Source organism: Acomys minous, assembly GCF_964271855.1.
Source record: "Acomys minous genome assembly, chromosome: 17".
Classification (NCBI taxonomy): Eukaryota; Metazoa; Chordata; class Mammalia; order Rodentia; family Muridae; genus Acomys; species Acomys minous.
Window position 1 is genome coordinate 28,089,386 of NC_140500.1, and position 14,158 is coordinate 28,103,543.

Genomic DNA, 14,158 nt, shown 5'->3' on the forward strand with positions numbered 1-14,158 from the left:
AAAAACATGATATCATTGTTAATAGTCTTTCTGTCACAGTGACAAAATACCTGAGAAAATCAACTTCAGTAGAGGAGAAATGTTGCTCACGGCTTGCGCATGCTCCTTGGCCTTGTTGTCTGAGGCTGCGCTGGCCGAGCTCACCAGGGAGGGAGAGGATGGAGAAGGCTGCTTACCTTCTGATGCAAGGAAGCAAAGAGAACCAGGAGGGAGTTGGGGTCCCAGTACCTCCCCCCAGGGCATGCCCTCCTCCGTGATCTAAACCCCCTGCTCAGGCCCTCACTGATTAAGTTTCACCACCTCCCAATAACACTGCTGGCTTGTGATCAATACTTTAACTACTAAGATATTTCAAGCCACCAGGGACTAGAACCAAGTTGAAGCCTTACATAATGTCGGGGGTTTGCAATTTGCAGATGTGTCCCCAAGGTCACAACTCTCAAAGGGAGGATTTTTTTTAAAGCTATTAAATATGAAGATATTCATTCTTTTCAAACACCTCCCGTAGACAGCCGCAGAACAAACTGTGGAGAGGCGCAGAAGACATTTCCATAAATCCTCCGAGTAGAAAGCGTTGACCCATATCACCCAACTGCAGTACGGTTGTATACACACGCATATTTTCACCTCCTCATTCCTTTCCAAAACAAACAGAAAACCTTAAGCTTTAACACTTAGACACTTAAAATAAAGCAGACGTGAAATCCATGGCTTAAAGCAAAAGGAAAAAAAAAACCCTCAGAATTGTAGCTGAGGGAAACTTCGTAAGTACCAGCTTTGAGCCGTTGCACCTGTGGCTAGGCCAGAGCTTGTGCAATGTTATTTTATGACTTCCAACACTTTTTGTTCAGTCATGATGGCAAATGGAAGCCAGGTTTATTTCCTTTTCGTTGCATTTCTTGGATGGAGTCTCCAAGAGAACACATGGCCCAAGATGAAGACAGTACCGCAGCCTTGGGTGGCACCAGCAGGGTTTGTAATTAGAGAAGTTTCAAGTTTGGGTGATAAAGAAAGAAAAGGAATGGACTGAGCACCTGAAAAAAAAAGAAAGTCGGGAGGCAGAATCAGGATGTGGGGTGTGAGAGAAACTGGGACCCCCTCATCTGAACTGGGGCCGTCAAGCCATCAGTTCCTGGACCATCTTCAAAGTCCACGCTCCGAGTTCAGGCCAGTAACTGGACCCTCGTCCACGGTCCTTGCCAATGACTCTTCTGCTAGATGCTTTTCTCTCTCCAGACCTGCACTGAGGCTTCTGAGAGCTCATCCTCACAGAATGCTGTTCCTAATCATCATGGCTTCCACCCTCTCAAAGAAGTAGCTAGAGGCTATGGATGTAGTTTGGGTGGCAGAGCCCTTGCTTAGCATGCATGAGGCCTCCGTTGATTCCTCAGTGTTGCATAAACTGGGCGTGGAGTTAAGGTGCTGTTTCCTTCTAGTGCTTGGGAGGATGTAGGAGAATCAGCAGTTCAGGGTCACCCTTGTTTATGTGGAGGCTTTTTGAGGCCAGCCTCATACATGAGATGGGGTAGGAGAGACAAGGAAGTGGGGGAAGGGCAGGATGGAGGGAAGGAGGGAAGGACAGGGATGGAAAGAGAGAGAATGGCAGCTGGGTGTGACGGTTAATGGGTGTCATCCTGAGACACATGAGGGGACCACCTCTCCCTGGACACTGGGCACATGGGTAAAACACTGCTTAAATCTGTTAAAGGTCTCTGTTGGTGTTAACAATAAGCCCTTTAAGTCCATTTTGTAAGCATTCTTGATTGATGTTCATTTTCCTCTAAATAAACACAGACACTGGGGATGAGGTGCTTGGACCTCCTAATTAGCAGCTGTTGGACTTCCCCCTTGAAGCTCAGAGCAAAAAGGCCAAGAGCCAACCTCAGTAACCTCAAGCCAGAAACAGCCATACTGAACACCCTGTAGACCCCAAGACAGCTAAATAGAGGCAGTAGCTGATGCCCTGGCTTATGAAGGCACCACTAGCCAGGCTGTTTTAAACAGTTTGAGCCATGATTTTCCCCATCAAAACCCTCGATGAACTCTAGATGACCCTAGTGCCATTGCTGCCTAGGCCACAGAGGGCGCTCTTCTCCAGGTGAAGGGATGACTGTGGCTATTACTGGACTGTCAAGGTTGTGACTGGTCCTATAATAAGCCCCAGTGACTGTGATTGGTGCCAAAAGGCTATTGGTTCAAACAAGTGGCTATGTTTGGTTCAAATACCATGCTTGTGTTATGTAGCTAGGCTACTTAGGCTCACCACTGAAGTCCAGGAAAAGGCTTTTTAATTTATCTCTCATTCTCTTTTCCTTCTTTCATATTTTCATTATTTTATCTATCTATCTATCTATCTATCTATCTATCTATCATCTATCTATTCATTTATTTCCTTTCCTATTTTCAGTAGTATGGGCTGAGTTGGTGACATGGGAAAAGAAGCAGCAGTGGCTTAAGAGTGGCACCAGCAGCACCCACAGTAGGTAAAGGCAGCAACACAGCCCAGGCAATGGTGTCTAAGCAGTGAGGATACAGGCTGACAGCTCGACTCTGGGCTCTGCGGGACACCCAGCTTTCTCAGCTCTAGCGCTGACTTCCTATGCCACTCCCTGTGTGGACCCCACAGCTCCACTGCAGATACGGATCTTATCATGCCTGGGCTTATGCCTGAGTGAACCCATCTCTAGTGTGCCTGGCTTCCTGCTCCTGAATGGCCCACTGAGTCCTACAGACAGTGGGCACTCCTGCCCACACCTGGCTCCTGGCGGAGGCAGATGATGAACACTTCAAGAAGTACAAGAGAAAAAGAAGAAGAGGAGTAGGAAGAAGAAGAAGAGGAGGAGGAAGAGGAAGAAGAAGAGGAGGAGGAGGAGGAAGAAGAGGAGGAAGAAGGGGAGGAGGAAGGGGAGGAGGAGGAGAAGGAAGAGGAATAAGAAGAGCTGATGAAAGAGAAGAGAGTTGAGACTGAAGGAAAGAGTGTTTGGAGGGAAGGAGGCCAGCTAGAAAAGGAGAAGGAGAACAGGAGAGTGCAGTGTGGAGTAAATAAGAAAAAAAGTAAATATTTGTATGAACATGTCACAGTGAAATTCGGGTTTGAATGCTAACCAAAAAGAAATAGCAAATGGCTGTGAGGAGCCAGAGGACTGGATATGCAGGACCTAGTGACCAGAAGAGGTCCAGAGAGCTGTCAAGTGTTTAAGGCCAAGGGTCTCAGAGCCAAGGGCCAATGGCCTCCTTACCTGAGGCGGGCACAGTCATGGTAGTGCATAAGGCTCTCACATGGCTCCAGAGTTTGACTTGCTCTAGCCAGTCCATCACTTCACTTTATCCAGATTAAGCAAAAGGTCCTCAGCCAGCTGACCCTGGCAGGAAGCCGGGCTTCAGTCATCTTGGGCTGCAGCATGGGTTTAAGGGCTGATTCCAGCTACATCATAAAACTGTCTCAAAATCCAAAGCCAACACCATACCAAAAAAAAAAAAAAAAAAAAAAAAAAAAAAGAAACAACAAAAAGCCCCCAAACACTAAGTGGTCTGTCACTCTTTTCTTCTTTCTAGCTAATTGTCTTTCTTGTTCCATTGATCTTCAGTCACCATCTGCATCCCAGGACAACCAGAGTTAACTAGACAGCCTTCCTGTCCTGTGATAAATATTACCTAACTTCCAACTGTTAGGTCCTACTTCAGGCTGTGGGTGGCACCGCCTGCCCTCTAGCTAGGGGGCGGGACTTCCTCTCGCCCAGAGATTCACTATATAACCCAGACATTTTGGTTCCAGGGTCCCCCTGTTTCCCCACCTCCCTCCCCTCTCTCCTTCCCTTCCACCTCCGGTGCCACTTCTAATAAACCCTCATTTATATATTATAGCTTCGTTGCCGATTAGCTCATTCTGTTTATTTAATTAATATCACTTTAGATTTTTTCCCAGTTGCCTTCCAATTCCCTTTTCCACACCTAGATCTGTGACCCTCTAAGGCGGTAGTTCTCAATTTTTCTAATGCTGCAACCTTTTAATGCAGTTCTTCATGCTGTGGTGACCCCCAACCACAAAGTTATTTTTGTTGCTATTTTCTAACTGCAATTTTGCTTCTGTTAGGAGTCATAACGCAAATACTTGATATATGCAGGATATCTGATATGTAACCCTTATGAAAAGGTCATTCAATCCCCAAAGGGGTTGCAATCCACAGGGTGAGAACTGCTGCTCGAAAGGCCGAGGAGCTAATTATTCCAAGGCTACGCTGTTCCATGCTGCATACTTATAAAATAAACAGTAAAAAAATTAGACTAATTGGACAGTTAGATGAATTGATAAGAAGTAAATTTTAAAATCATTATACGACAGCTGTGTGCCCCATGAGATTTGAGTTTCTGGAGCTAGCCCAGCACCAGTGTGAGAACCTTACTATGGGTGATAATAGTGCTCTTTCAGAATCTGAAAAATTGGACACAATTTGCTCGATGCTGAATTTGGGTGTTTTAACAATGTTCATTTAAATCCAAGAAAAATTGGAAATAACCTAAATACCCAACATCAGAGGTTAATAAATGATGAGACTTCAGTACAATGAAATTTTAAGCAACCACCAAGTTATTAAACTTACATAGACTCAAAATAGCACTTGGCTAATGTCTAGTAGAGATGCAAAACAAGGTGAGTTTGGACAAATTCACATCAGGTGTATTATGTATTAAAAGAACATTTCATAGGCTCAGCTCTCTTAAAAATCTTGAGTCAGTCCTGGAGGTCAGGGGTAGGGAGGCACAAGAAGTCATGGAATGCCATGGCATTTTGAGGAACAGGAGACGCAGGACAAAGGAAACTGCACTGGGTATTGGCAGGTGTAGACCATGAGTCCAGGCTGTCAGGAAGGTTTTAGTCTAGGGATGTGAAGTTTGCAAATCAGGCTTAAAGGCACCAGAATGGACTCAAGGGTGGGGCCAAGGGGATTTTGAGAGTGTTAATGTGCACTCTCTCAGAGAGATTGGCCTTAGCTTTCCTTAACTGTGCTTTTATCCGGTGTTAGTGTCAGGGTAACGCTGGCTTTGCAGAATGCCTTTTCTATTGCATGGAACCATTTGTGGGAGATTGCTGTTAGTTCTTCGGTAAAGGTTTGGTAGGATTTGGTTGAATCCATTTGGCCTTACTGTTTTCACCTGCCTCAACTTAGGAACTCCGTGTTTCTGCTGCAGTCTGGGACAGGTAATCTCATTAAAAGAGCTAACTCTAATACTGTGGAAAAACTCTTTTCCACATCCCTGGTGAGACCAGAAGTCCTGTCTGGAGCTTCATGTGTTTCCGCCTGGAAGCTGATAGCACTCCGACCTTCCTGTGGAAGAAACTCACACTTCCAGTTTGGCACTCTTTCCCAGAAGGAGCAAAACTGCAGAGTCCCTGAGTGTCCTAGGGAGGCACAGACCACAGGTATCCATCTAAGTCAGGGTCACTACTGCTGTAAACATCGATAACAAATGCAACTTGGGGAAGAAAGGGTTTATTTTACTTACACTTTCACATCATAGTCCATTGAAGAAAGTCAGGAGAGGAGCTCAAGCAGGGCAGGAACCTGGAAGCAGGAGCTGATGCAGAGGCCACGGAGGGATGCTGCTTACTGGCTAGCTTCTCGTGGCTTGCACGAACCCAAGATACTAGTCCAGCTGCATTCCCCCAAACCAGGGGCTGAGCCTTCCCATATCAATCACTAATTAAGAAAATGCCCTACAGGCCTTCTCAATTGTGGTCTCCTCCTCTTGGCTGACTCTAGCTTGTGTCAAGTTGACATAAAAACTAGCTGGATACTAAGGTGAGCTAATCTTTCTCCTACCTCATCTATATAGAATAAACATGTCTCTTCATTGAGTTCCCCAATATTGCACTGAGGGTCCTGATGGCTGGTGTGTCTCAACCAGACTTCTGGGACACCCAGCCCCAGCTTTTCTGTACCTGTATCTGTCATTTCTTCAGTCTCTTGTTAGCCCAGTCAAGTCCATTCCAAAACAGTGCAGATCAGGACAATTAATGGCCTCTATTCTCTTATCAAAAGGCAGAGGCTGGCTAATTGGATCAAGAAACAAAAGCCATCTATTTGTTGGCTACGAGAAACACGTCTCAGCACAGGTGTGGTTATTTGCATGAGAATGGTTCCTATAGACTCATATGTTTGACTGCTCAGTCTCCAAACTATTTGGGAAGGATTAGGAGACATGGCCTTGTTGGAGGAGCTGTGCCACCGGTTTCAGAAACTTCTAGTTAGCTCTCTTTCTGAGTCTTGGTGGTGTTTCAAGATGTGAACTCTAAGCTACTGGTACCATGCCTGTCTCCCTGCTGTCATGATCCCCGCCATGATGGTGATAAACTTACCCTCTGATGCTCCAAGACCCCAGAAAACTATATATAAGTTGCTTTGGTCATGGTGTCTCTTGACAACAATAGAAAAGTAACTAAGACAAAAGGTGTGTGTGTGTGTGTGTGTGTGTGTGTGTGTGTGTGTGTGTGTGTGTTTGTGTGTAGTAGAAATCTGTGGCATGACAGGTTCTTGACTCTTCTATTAAGAGTGAGCGTTTGGGAACATTTGATTGAAATCAGAAGCCTGGGAATCTGGTAGGAAAGCACATACCATTACTCTCCCTAAGTGTAATTGAGAGTGAGCGTTCCCTCCTATTGGGGAGTTGTATGGGAAGCATCCCTCTTAGGAGGGCTTAACTTAGGATGTTTCAAAACTGTGCTGGGTCTCTTGGGGCATCATGTGGATACTTAAGACACAGTCAGTACATGATGAATCTTCTAGGATGTCACACTATCATAAGTGGACAGGAGCCCGGGTGTAAAAAGCATAGTAGCAGTAACAGCTCCTGAGCTTTCTTGGAGGACAGAGGTGTGGGCACAGCAGCCATGCCATATGCATTGTTGAGGACAGAGGTGTGGGCACAGCAGCTGTAAACATGTAGAAAGTACTTTTTTCACAATCCTTAGTTTCTGGCACAGCACTTTTAAAGCACTGAGAGAAATATCAGTCCAGAATTCCATATCAGGTAAATTGGCTTAGGGAATAAGGAAAAAAAAACTATCTGTAAAAACTGTTCACAGAAAAAAGACAAGGTAATTGTCACTACAAACTTGTATGGAAAGAATGCTGTAGGGAGTTTGGGTAGAGAGGGGAGGCCAAAGCAGAATGTACATCAGAGGGGAAGGCAAGCAATACAAACAGGAAGCATGCATGGAGTGCTTTTTCCCCCTCAGTTCTTAAAATGTTGGATGTTTGAAGGTAGGAGCCATGGCATGACCTCGTGAGGTTCTTAGTGGTGTAGACGTGGTCATTCAGGTAACTGCCACCTGGAGAGAAGCGGGGGTGGGGGACACCTGTGTGGCAAGAGCTATCCAGCTCACTTGGTTTCTAAAGAATTCATCCAAAATAGATTTTCAAAGTTAAACATGCTTTCTGGAGTATGAAGAAAAGACACAAAAGAGAGGAAAAACAAAGTCAAATAAAATGGACAGAGCCAGTCAAACTACAATAAGTAAGTGAAATATCTAAAAGACTGAAACACACCAAAAGAAAGTTGGGAAGAAGGGATAAAGAAAGACAACATACAGGGCCGAGTGTAAAACTGTAGATCTAAAACTAGACATGTGAATGGTTACTTTAAATGTAAACCTTCTAATCCTGTCGTTTAAAAGTCAGATGGTCAGGATGGATATGAAAACACATGCAATGTACAAGAGTAGAGTGAGGAAAAGACGGAAAACACGGCATGGGAAGGCGAGTGCTGGGTGGCTGCAGTGACGCTGCGCTCTGAGCAAAGCAGCCTACCAGCAGCAAAGCTAGGGAGCCTCTACATGACACAGAGCCAGTTTAACAAAGAGACCTAATCTTTAAGTCATGGCGTTGGTTAGTGATCTAGCCAATGGTCAGGACATTCTCCACAGTTGAGCGGAGAGCGGGGACTGACTTTCACACAAACCCTGGTGCCCCATATTTGACCACGTTCCCTGGATGGGGAGGCCTGGTGGCACTCAGAGGAAGGATAGCAGACTACCAGAAGAGACTTGAGCATAAATGGGGAGGAGGTCCCCCTCAGTCACAGACATAGGGGAGGGGAGTAAAGGGAAAGCAGGAGGGAGGGATGAATGGGAGGATACAAGGGATGGGATAACTATTGAGATGTAAAATGAATGAATTAGTAAAATATATTTTATAGTTTAAAAAAAAAAGAGACCTAAGAAGGCAAGATAGAGATGAAAGGTTAATAAACAAGTTTACACCTATATTTGAAAATGTTAGTTCTATCAGCAGTGACTCATATAAGAACAAAATTGGTGAGGGTATAAAGGCTATGGACAGGGATATTAACTCAACAGACCTAAGGATTATCAAAGTTCTACCCAAGCACAGTAAGATACACATGCCATGGAAAGGTAGCTATTTTGAACTGAGCAAAAATAAAAGCAGCTTATCAAATGTGTAAGATGTAGTTAAAGGAATGCCAATAAAGAAACATTTAGAAAATTAGGGAACAAAAGAAAAGCATTGAGTAAACAGTATAAACTTCCATCTTAATATTTAGGAAAGGAACTGTAAAATAATCTCAAAGTAAGCAGAAAAGAGAAAGTTAAAAGCCGAGACCAGAACCTAATGAATTTTAAAACTGGAACACAATAGAGAGGGAGGAAAAATTCAACAGAGCCAAAGGCTTCTTCTTTAAAACTACAAACCTCTGTCACTGGGTCCTCCTGCAGGGGACCAGGGTTCAGTTCCCAGCACCCACATGGCATCTTATAACCATGTCTGTCTCCAGCTCCAGGGGATTCAATGTCCTCTTCTGACCTACTGCAGGCATGTAGTGAGTGTACACACACAAACACACACACACACACACACACACACACACACACACACACACACACAATTGTTTAAAATGACAAGAGGTTGACAAGGATGAAGGGAGTAAAGATGCCTGTGACTACCTTATGAAAGAAAGAATTGCTACAAACCTCGACAACACGGAAAGAGCGAGAATGTTTCAAGCTGCAACCTCCTGTCTGGCAGCACAGTGTGGAAACTGCCATTCCCCGTAGGCCATAAATCGCCACAGCCCAGCCAGAGTGAGATAGCCTCTGAAGGAAGGAGGTGAGTTTGCAGCTCAGATGCTCCTGACGAGGGGCTGTGGCTTAGATGGTTTCACTGCAAAATTTGAATAAATATTTAAAGAAGAAACAGCCCCAGTTCTACACAGAAGATGGTAAAATACTTTCACACTCAATTTTAAAAAGGGCATCATCCCCAAAGTTGTCCTTGGGAAATTGGGACAGAGACAAGATTTTTTTTTCATTTTTCAGCCACCTTGGGGAGGAGAGATATTTTAGTTTTAGTAATGTGCTCTAGTCACTCTAATTTACAACTGAGGATGAGCACTTTGGTGGCAAGCCTTCATAGCACTCAGCCCTGAGCTCCCAGTTGCATTGCACCATGGACTATACTGAAATCCAAGGTACATGGCTGTCAATGCCTGCCTTTAAAGCTTGCTCTTCCATGTTTTCAAAGATAATTGTATGCACTTTTAATTAAAGATCTTCCGACATGTCTCATTTTGGGTCTTCTATGGTTAATTTTCCCTAAGTCAGTTCTTTGGTTTATCAAAATAGAGTGAACTTGGTGTTTTGTTTTTTTTTTTTTTCTACACTCGGCTTCTGGGGATCAATCAATGAGATTCTCAGAAAAGAATGTGAGTGGAGGAAAGCCCCTGGAGCAGCCTGTGACCTTGGCTTCTTTGCCAAGCACTTGGATTGCACCAGGGGGTTCACGGGGAGACTGCAGTGGGACTCCTGGGAGATCGTGATACCATCAGCTAAGAAACTGCCCTGGCTGGCATTGTGTCTGACCTTGGGAAAATGTGAATTGAAGGAAGTAAGAGAATGCCAGCCACGCTGGGTAGCCCGTGTTGCAGGAGTAGCATGGTGCAGGGTAAGAGGGAGTTAAGAGTTCATCCATATAAAAGCATCCTGTGGTTCCTTCACAATGACCAATGGCATCTGGGATAAAGTAGTCAGAACCACATCGGATGGACTAGGGATTTGGGGGGCGGAGGTTGGTTGGCAAGAGGCAAGTCTTTATCAAGAACAAGATGTTTGGAAATCATTCTGAACTAGTTGTTCAGGCCAGATGTCCCTGGATGGATCCCAGCCTCATTTCTCCCCAGGCTTTTGCACAAGCTCCTGAGACCTTCACTGTCGGAGACTGTTGACCGTGTCCTGGGGATCCGAAGTCTGTAACGACAGTAGCAGAGGCCAGGAGGTATGGTTGGCTCCACATCTGGGACCTGTTTTCTCCCCACGTCTGGTTCTGATGTTGGGTGTGCTTGGCATGACCAGAGGAACCACAGGCTCTGAGCACTCAGCGTCAGCCGTACCCACCAAAGCCTAGTGTTCCTCTCCAAAGAGCCTTTGTTGCCTGGATCCCACAGTGATGCAGTGAAATCATGACAGAATAAATAGTAAATGACTGGGTTCTAACAGAGTAGCAAAGACGTAAGGAACCAACCCACTCTTCTACCTGAGACGCGGACGGGTGAAATGTGAAGCAAACCATTTTAACAGCGATGTTACGCAGTACTCACTAGGAGCAAGTCACTGTTGTGCCCTAACCCCTTTCCTTTAAACCTTTCCCTATTGAGATACTATTGTCACCGCCTGGTGGACAAGGGGACTAAGGAACTCAGTCGCCCACCTTGCTGTGAAATCTCTCAATCAGTAAGTGGCAGTTCCCAGAGTCTGGGTGTGTGGCATGGCTTTGGTCACGTAGAACCATCAGGCAGTGTGGCATTCTTTGAAAACAATTTCTTTCAAGATCGTGTGTTGTTGAAGATTCTCTAGCCTAAAAACAACCCCCAACAATGTTGGACACATCCATTTCTTCTTCAAGAAAAATTGGAAGAAAATTTTTTACAAATCCTGGCTTTGATGGTGTATTTCTATCAAAGGACTGGGTTAGGAGGAGCATTCTGGAGCAAGTTTCTGGGGGTTTTGGGAGTCTGGATATGAAATGACTCCCACAAGTACTTGTGTGTGGACTCTTGGCCCAAACTGGCAATGTTGTTTCTGAATGTTTTGAAGAGATGAAAAAGTGAATCACTGAGGGCCCTAGGATTTGGTAGCTGAACCAAATCTGAACTGTAAGCCACCAAACATACTCTTCCTCCCTTAAAGTGACCCTTACCCCTTCTTCCTTCCTTAAAGTGACCCTTGCTGGGTATTTAGTCACATCAACAAAGAAAATAAGCAATATAAAATGTTCTTGAAAAAAAAAATCTCCAGTCTAGCGTAGAGTGTATGTAAGGGTACGTGAATGCCTTAAGTGTAAACACAAACGCAAATGTGTGAGCAGCCGAGGAATGATTGTGAAGCCGACCACAGAAGCACATGCTGGGAACTGAGGCAGGGTGGGGAGTGGGATGGGATGACAGACAATGACTGACGTCACCAACTTGGGAGTGGAGAGAAAGAGAAGGGAAGCACAGATGAGATGGAGATTCCAGATGTGTAGCCCGCTACAGGATGTGCTTAGAGTGCCTGGTCCCCAACAGCCTTCCTAACATTTTGTGGGGCGCTGACCTTGGTCACAGTAAACAGAAACAAACTTTCTACCTTTCTACCTTTCTTTCTTTCTTTCTTTCTTTCTTTCTTTCTTTCTTTCTTTCTCTTTCCTTCCTTCCTTTCTTTATTTTGAGAAGCAAAACATTTTATTTGCAAATGAATTGATTGCTGGCTTAGCAAACCCTGTAGAAACAAAAAACAGGACTTCAGGTCAATAACAAGCCCAACTTTATTCTGCTTACAAAATTACTCCGAAAGATCTAATTTGAAATTAAATATGAAAAATATACTATGTATACTATCATTAGGATGTAAAGTGTTCAGGAGTAAGTTTCCAAAAATACTTTAAATTTCAAAAAGTGCCAGTGAATTGTTAAAAGACAAAATACAGGGGGGAAAAAAAAAGCACTTAAGTCAATGAAAAGAGATACACCATATTTACTGATCCAGTGCAAGAAACTGTAAAATCAGTACACAGCTCCTTGCCCATAGTTACAAAGCCGCTGAAGAATGATCCTGGAGTTAGAGCACTCCCTTGCAAAGAGGTAGGAAGCCCTGACAGCCTGTGTCAGTGTGTCCCTCCCTTTGGAAGCATCTTTTCCTCAGGAACAGACTTTAAACAGTGCCACCTTCTTTGGTATAGTGATGTGCATCTGATTTCCTCACACAGTTGATGCTCATCACAGCATGGATCTCTTCTTCTGTTTCTTTCTCTTTTTCCCTCAAGAGTACAAAATAACTTTTGGTTATTATACTACTATCATTAGTTAATGCATAAGTCTCTTTTAGTTATGGTTTTATATTTAGTTATATGTTTATTTTATTAAAACATACCAAGGGTATAGAATAACAGATTTCACTGACATTTTCATAATGCATACTGTGTACTTTGGTCATATTCACTGTCTATGTCACCCTCATTTCCCCCAAGTTATACTAGTTTTGATAATGTAACAAACCCCCAGGAGATACTAACATGGAAGCGAGCTCTCATACATAGGGACACACCCAATGAGCCCCCTATTGTTGCTACTCACTCCATTCAGGCCTTTGTGGGCTCTCAGAAATATGTCTTTATGTGCCCCTGTAACTATTAACATATGCACTATATTATAATGTATATATAATTATCGTATATGCTATACCATATAATAATATGTATATGTAATATGTATAAAAATTTAAACTAGTTCCAAGCACATTGGTTTTATGAAAAACCAAAGATAAATTCATTATTATTATAGGAATTCTTTTTCTTCTGACCCCAAGAAAAAAAATACTCTCCTCTATCCTTAAGATGAGCAAGTTCAAATAACTTTAAAACCATTAACTTTTCTTGGGCCTTTGAGAGAGCTGAAGTCAGGGCGCACACTGACAATCCGGGGGGGATAAGCAAACAAGGCCAAGGTCTGCATCCAAGGAGCCCTAGAACAACTTGTAGGTAGGACACTGGGCGGCTTGACTGGGCTTCTCCTTAGTTGTATTGACTTTTCCTTCCCTGGCCTCCAGAGCCTCATGGTAAAGGACTGAAGAGGATTCACCTTCCCAGAAAAGAGGAAGTCAGCCCAGAGCTATGCAAAGCCAAGGCCTTGGGCGGGGGGGGGGGGGGGGGCAGGGGGGGGCGGGGGGGGGAACAGGGGGCAGGGAGTGTCATACCTGGGCGACAGATCCACTCCAGCTTTATTGTTTCACTTAAGGGAAGGGCTGAGCAAAGAAAGGCCCTCAATGCTGCAAATGGAACAGAAGAGTTCCTGGTTCTTGACTTTAAGCATAACATATTAAAGTATAGCTTTGGCAAAAGGGTCATTCTGGTGGTTGTCCTGCGTTTCTAGGAATGACTCATCATTTTAAAATAAAAATTTAGGGGAAATCCCCCTATGATCATAAGAGCTATTTTTTTCACACCAACTACGTACTTAGGCTACTACAACCAATCTTTACATTCATCGGTTTATACTCTTACAGTGCCATGTGGTGAAGTGCCAGGTGCAGTTGTAAAAATGCAAGGTAAAAGTAGATTGTCTGGTTTACCCAAGGGCACCCAGAACAGGTATGTGGCTCAGCAGTGCCACAATGTGCTTTGCCTCCTAAATCTGCACTAATACTGAACACACCTTCCACCCCCTGGGCCAGGTATGTTAGTAGGAGTATTCTAGACTCAATAACAGAGATGGAAGCTGCCCTTCAGTGTCTATCTGTGTGTTCCCTGACTTGCCGTGGTTAATCCCAGTGGGCCATCTTCTTGGACAGCATTAGCCTACCCTGCCTTTCCTGTGCCCCAAACAGTTGCATTTGTCTATAGTTGGACAAAATACTCCATGTAAAATGTAAAGTCCATTTATAATCAAGTGTCGGCTGTCTTATGTCATGTATTGACTAATACACTGAAAGTACAAAATGGCAGGGTTGTATGGGTACTCACTGTGAAAATACACAGCAGAAGACTGGGGCAGAGGGCTAGTAGCCATGCTAGAATGTGAGAATGAAAACTAGACACTTCAAAGATTGTTGGAAATGACATTGCTTCCCAGAATCCTGATAGCTCAACACATGCTAACTGAGGGGGGAAAA